The sequence below is a fragment of the Aplysia californica genome, unplaced genomic scaffold, assembly GCF_000002075.1.
Source record: "Aplysia californica isolate F4 #8 unplaced genomic scaffold, AplCal3.0 scaffold00020, whole genome shotgun sequence".
Lineage (NCBI taxonomy): Eukaryota > Metazoa > Mollusca > Gastropoda > Aplysiida > Aplysiidae > Aplysia > Aplysia californica.
Window position 1 is genome coordinate 1,663,088 of NW_004797290.1, and position 6,986 is coordinate 1,670,073.

The 6,986-nt window shown below is 41.3% G+C and overlaps 1 long non-coding RNA gene across 1 annotated transcript in view; it reads left to right on the forward strand.

The window, feature by feature from the left end:
* The window catches only part of LOC118478436, a 22,086-nt gene extending 15,151 nt beyond the window's left edge, over positions 1 to 6,935 (forward strand). The window contains exon 4 of the long non-coding RNA XR_004859039.1: positions 5,066 to 6,935. This is a non-coding gene — a long non-coding RNA (uncharacterized LOC118478436). The remainder of the gene's footprint in view (positions 1 to 5,065) is intronic.
* Positions 6,936 to 6,986: the final 51 nt, after the last annotated feature.

Here is a 6,986-nt window from a genome sequence, read left to right on the forward strand (position 1 = left end):
AGAGAGAGAGAGAGAGAGAGAGAGAGACAGGGAGACAGAGAGAGAAAGAGAGAGAGAGAGAGAGAGAGAGAGAGAGAGAGAGCGAGAGCATAAAAACGTTGTAGTTGTAGTCTGTTAGTTGCAAGCCGCCATCTTTCACACAGATCATCTTTGCTCATTTTAAATTCCTTATATTTTTTGCAGTTGTTTAAAAATGGCCTTTTTTGAGAACACGTTATATCGGACAGGGCCGGGAATCGAACACCTTATTTCTTTATTTTTTATTTAAAAAATGTGTAACCCTTCTTCGCTCAACAAGGACTCCATGAAAACTGATAACCGAAAACGCTGATTGGAAATTATTACATGTAGCATTATACTCACACTTCATTGTGTGGTGGGCGGTTGGCGGTCGCTCTGGTGTGGTTTGCTTCTTCTTCCCTGTCAAAGATCTATCGTTCTTATCTCTCCTTTTTTTCTTTCTTTTGTTTGTTGCTCTCTTGTAACACCTCTAATCTTCGGCCCTTTTACGACCTAATTCACTCATTATTGCTGCTGTAAGTGCCGTAATACTCTTGCTAAAACAATTAGTTGTGTGTAACCCGTTATGACCGAGTAGGCGGGGATAAGTGGGTTCGGTGCACCAAGCTCCCAGCTGATCTTCTCAAGCACACCTTTAGGAGGGTTCTGTGTGGCAAACGCGGTTAGCTGTTCCACCACCTGCGATCCAATATCGACGAACCCGAGAGGTCACGGCGGAACCGTGATTGATTTGTTCCCACATAGATTCCCACATCGACAATCGTTAGTGAAATGTGCGAGAATGTTTTCCCCCCTTAGAAGGAAGATTGAAGGGTCCGAGAGTGGGGTGCAAGGGGTAACTCTTAACCCGCGTGCTTTATTGTGGATCTGGTCAGGTGGCAGAACGGATAGTGCGTGGCTTATCTTAGGGGAGGCGAATCTACTGTCAGTGTTTTTATTGGCGTTCTAGATGATATTATCACGTCCTTGTGATTCGTAAAGTTTATGCCTTCGTGGTACAGTGTTGGTGTGCCTTTTTCTTCTAAAGGGAAGTGACAGTGGTGAATGTGGTTGATTTCAGTTGTTTGATGTTTAGCAATTTTAGATTATTATCCAGTTGCTCACAAGAATGTTAAGACCAGCTATGAAATATGTGTTTATTTTTTAAATACAGCAGTGTTTTAAGTATATTTATTTATAAGGAGACATTCATTAGAACGGTATCCCTGCGTGATCAAAACTGTTCTAACGTGTTATGTCTGCAGAGATCTTATTGTTTTGAGGATGGGGCCAATTGTTTTTTCTTTTGGGGGTCAGAATGGTGGTGGTCTCAGTGAGTTATATTTTCTTTTTTTCCGTAGATAATTGGATTTGGATATAGGCGTACTGTCTGTCTGTCTATCTGTCTGTCTATCTGTCTGTCTGTCTGTCTGTCTGTCTGTCTGTCTGTCTGTCTGTCTGTCTGTCTGTCTGTCTACCACCCCCCCCCAATCCATCTTACTTTGTCTCTCTCACTCTCTATCTCACTCTCTCTTCCTCTCTCTCTCTTTCTCTCTCTCTCTCTCTCTCTCTCTCTCTCTCTCTCTCTCTCTCTCTCTCTCTCTCTTTCTGTTGTGTCGTGGTTACAACTTCAATCCCCTGGATCCTTATCATATTTATTTTTCGCAAGCTGTTTTTGTGGCACTCCAATTTTGGCTAAACACGTTCGTTCCGTCCTTTGATTAACAGCAAATTGCACTGTAAAGACACGTTCAATATTTAGAAAACCAACCCTTTATACAGTCCAGTAGAGAAAAAATGGCTAGTGGAGTAGCGATATAGGCCAGACCACCATGGCAGCATTACAGGCACGTTGAAAAGAGAAAGGGTAACGAAGTCCGTTTGAGTAACTTGCTGTCTTTGAGCTCGTAAACATCTGACTTAACGCATTGATCTTGACTTACAGGAGACTATGTTGTGCTCTTATCAATTCAGACCAAAGGCACAAGATTTGACTTGGTTATTCTGGTGCGCAAAGATTGTTTGGCTTGCTGCAGTTTCACTATCAGTGCTCTGATAACATTGGCTCAGGTTTTGAACTTTTGAACTTTTTTTTTTTCACATTTGGAGTCGTTTTATGTTGCCGACATTCTATTCACACTTTATTTTTGTCCCATGTCCCGATTTAGTTCCTAGTGTTTGTAAATTACTTAGAACATTTTTCAACATGGTAGTAATCGTTAAGCTTCAAGGAAAACAAAACAAAACAGTTGTTTGTAAATAGATGGTGATGATGACGACGGCGATGATTTTAATTTGTATGTATCATTCATTTTGAATTAAAGTAACATTTGCACCAGATTTTAAAACAATGTATACTTATATATATATATATATATATATATATATATATATATATATATATATATATATATATATATATATATATATATATATCGTTTTGGACTGAAGGGTCTCTCAAGCAGAAATTGGTATCACTTCCTGGTGTTTTTTTTTTTTTTTTTACCAAAAGAGTCTGTAAATTGTAAGTCACGAAATTAGTATGGTATAGCGTGTGTATGTTGGTGGGTTCTTTAATAGTGATACTTATTGTCGTGTTGTTTTGAAGTTGATCAAGTGCCGGGCGATAGAAAACACTGTTCTGGTGGTTTTATAGAACGGACTTTCGTGCTGTGTTATTATTTTCTATGTTGCCTTTCCTTGGTTTGTAGTTGACGCAATAGGTCTTCTTGGCAAAGTTTCAGCTTGCTGAGTGTGTGGTTGAAACGTATCCAGTTGATAGGGCAAAGAGTATTGTCGAATAGCTACTATTCCAAGGAGCTTAGAACTTTTAATCTCCTTGTACGATTCCCATATATTAAATTTTTTGTTATTGCTATCCTGTGCTCTCCTGTGTATGATTGAGATGTGTCTCCTGTCTACCCCGAGCGCTGGTGTTAGTTTTTCTTGCTCGTAGTTCTTACTAGCACTAGCAGGTGTAAAAACGTGCTGCAGGCGAAGGATACCGTTTATTACCCCGTCCTCTGTTATTTCCCAGTGCAAAAAGTTGGTCAGTTTATGTCTTCAGACGTGGGTGGTTGGGGGAAACGGTCCGAGGGAGGGGGGGGGGGGGGGCGTCGTGCGTTTTTACATGCATATTCAGCACGAATGTCGAAAGAGACAAAATAGATTTCCGAAGATTGACCGTCTAGTCGAGCTGTAGGTCTAAATCGTTGCCTGTCCGCTGCTCCGCTTATCGAAGTCAATCGTGTTCACGGAGTAGTTGTTAACCGCAGACCGTGCGTAATTAGTGTAAGCATATTAGTGCCTATTGATCTGTTCATGCCTTCCCCCACGCAAGCCCCTGGAAGGCGGGGCACGGCATTTTAGCAGGAAGCTTTTGATTTAAAGACGCTCTTATTCGGAACACAACTTAGAAAAGCACCGTTTAACGTCATGCTTTAATTGTATTTTAATGTTACATGCAAATATATGCGTGTTAACGGTAGTCCTTACATTTTGTGCCAAATTGTGGCGTTTATCACGGCTTGTAAAAGCTAGTTGTGCACCCTAAAAAAAACTTTCAATGCTCTATGATTGTAAGATTATACAAGTCTTATTATTTTTTAAAAGTAATTATAGGAAGTTTACAAATAGTAAACATGTAAACAGTATTGGTAATGTATTGCCGAACACATTTCTCCTTATCAGTTTCTTTTAAACCAATTTGTATCATCATTATTCCTATCAGGTGAATATTATAGAGAAGGCTTGCAGTGTATAGGATTAATACTGCTTCCCTCGTGAAATTGTCGGTCTTACTATTTCACTAGTTTAAAGATAGGAGAAGTATACTATAGCAATCATGTTATCTGAATGAAATACGGCGCCCATTGGACAGACCAAGATTCTCGATAAAGTAACTCCCAATCTTGGAAATCGAACTCACGTCTTCTGCTTGCAAAGGTGAAAAGCATTGCCATTACACCACAGACACCAGGACGTAGCTTTCTATGCGTAATAAACCTGTTGACGTTGAGTAGCTTGGCATTGTTTTTTTTCTTCCAATCTCAACTCGCTTTTACGTCCACGCACATTCTACCCGGGGGGCTGTCGAAACTACAAGTACACGATACTTCCCTTATTCCGTGAATGGCTTTTTGTGGAACGAATCCTTTCAATGCAGACAAAATGTTTCTGACAACGAATAAACCAAACATTTGCGTGACAAAATTTATGAACCGAGACGTTGGATGGCTCTGTCGCTGTTCAGGTATGAACGATCTTCAATATAGTGGCCCTCAGAAGTTCCCATGAAGCCGTTGCAATGCAGTGATCAATATGCCATTATTGAGACTGTGTATATTATAGTCAGTGCTTTCTTCCTCCGTTGTGGGTAGCTGCGTAGACATTACTTCTCCGTGACTGAGACTCTCTTATACTTGCAGCTAGCAGGGAAGGATTAACTTTCGTTGGTTTCGATAAAGTCACATCATTGACTCGGTGACTTGGTGATATTTCTGAGGTGGGTTCTGTTTTCAAACATGATAAAGAACTATTGGAGGTAAGGTCCATTCAGTCTTGCACCTGTGCTTTCGAACTATCGTCCTGTATGGCTAGTAAATTTGTATATAGTGCGCATGTCAGCTGTAGTCGTTTGCTGTTTTGTTCAAGGAGTTGGAAATGGTCGGTGTTAATGAAAGACAGCGCTCTCTCAATTCGTGTATTTGTTTTCTGTGGTGGTCAACTATTTTCATTATGCAGTATTAGAGCGGAGTGTTACTGATCATTGTGGTAACTGTGAATTTCGTAAAGGATGTTTTAGCCTTAATTTTAAATTATGGGATTTTCAACTTGAAGTGTAGTAGAATGTACCTTTTTCTGTTTTGAAAGGTTGTTAAATCATATCACACATAGTGTAAACGTTTGCTTTATGCAATTTAGCATAGGTTTCTGCCCCAGTGTGTCTAGGAAGGCAAAGTGAAATTCTTGTGTTACAATTAATTGCTGAGTTTTATGTAGCTATCAACTGACATATGCCAGTACTTTGAAGCGGGTGTGGTCACTAGTTTTTAAAATTACGCAGATTGAAACATGGATTCGCTTGCCTGGGAGCGGCCCTTTTCTATATAAAAAAAGAACTTCATGGACTTCCGAATTCTGTCTGAAATTGTTGGCGTGAGACACGTTCTGGTTCTTCTGACAAAGCTGATGTCGCACTTTAAGACAACCCTGTCAGTGACTTTCTCTTAGTCGTATGGCTGTTGTGACGGTTCTGCCCCCACACATGGAATATCGTGTACCGAAGTAGCGAGTCGGACTGGCTAGTGTGAAGGGCGAGTGTCTCAGTACCACGTGACCATGACTGTGTCAGACAGAACAGAACAGGGAGTTCCGAGTGTGGCCAGGCAGGACACAGACGGAGCATGAACCCTTTCCTGGCGGCCTCACCGGCTTCTCTTGCTGGAGGTAAAGCTGAGAGATATAAGTAGGCCAGGATTAGAATATCTGTTTATTTAGATATTACTATGTAAATGCATAGTCTGAAGGTACTCCTGTGGCATCAGATTGGAACTTATTACATCAATTTTTGCGCTCCGAATGTACGCAGTGATCTAGTAGCCTACTTCGTACATATTTTTTCCACACCGTTTGTACGTACAGGTAGAAATTCCTATTTTTTGGGGTGTTTGATCGGTTTTTCTTGCACCACAAGACGCACGTGGGTTGTTTTTGAAACCTGGCACCACTGTTTCAGATTTTGTGGTATTTATTCTGGTGATGTTTTACGAGACATTTGGTTGACAAAGGAGCATGAGGGAAGACTTACTAAGTACACATGGGAAAAGGATATTATAGGCCTACCACTCTTTGGCTACACCAGAACATATGGCGTAAAGTGGAACTCCGCCAATCAGGATGATGTACACCTTTTGGTGGTGGCATACTGAAAATGTATATCATTGTGTCCACTCGTTTTTTTTTCTCTTACTCATACTTTTGTGTGTGTTTGGTTTTGTTGGGGGTTTTTTTTTTTTTGTTGGTATGATTTGATTTATTCAGAGATGTATTTTCCTCTGACCTTAAAGTTTCAAGCTAAATAGATTTTCGCCTGAACATTTTACAAACTTGGGAATTCAATAGCCCGCTCTTTGTTGGTATGCTTCTTTGATTTACTGGAAAACGCTGTCAATATTTAAGGGGGCGGGGGGTGCCACAAACTTATCTCCACTCGAAGCTCCGACGACAGCTCATTGGATTGGATCATCGGCCAAAGAGCTCCATTGACACCGGGATCAGGCCGAACACAGACTTTGGTCACTGGACAAACACAACGCACAGCTCGGTGGGGTCGCCCGTTCATGACGAGCACTGATAGTGTTGAATATAATCAGGGGAATTGGGAAGGTGCTATGGCCACGAACCTAAAGGACAATGGGGGGAAAGGGGGCAGTAGCTTTGTGCTCTCTTCATACTTCGATTCTCTGCGGATATTCGAGTCTCATAAATTTTTCGTAATGATGTCCTGGTCTATATAATGTCCTTTACGTAGACCAGCGTTTGTGGTGTAGCGGTTAGGCACCTCGCTGTTATACGCAGGAGACTCGCTTTCGATTCCCGAGAATGAGGAATTATATCGAGTGTCTCGATCTTTCTGTAGGTTGTTGTACACCTCTCAACCTCTCTGACAGGCAGGGTCGGAGGCCCGCTTCTTCAAGGATCCGAACTGTGTCGCTGGGGGTGTAAAATGCCTCTCCTTTATGCAGTAAAACCAGAGAAGGCAAGACTGCAAGATTATGCTTTACGTACTCTTAAGAAATATAGTTTTTCTACGGTGTCCTCCTAATTGCTGCTAAGGAATCGTTTGTCTGAATAAAGAGTAATGTTCATTTGGTGTAGGGAAAAAGTCAGACAGGCAGGCAGGCAGACAGACAGACAGACAGACAGACAGACAGACAGACAGACAGACAGACAGACAGACAGACAGACAGACAGACAGACAGAAA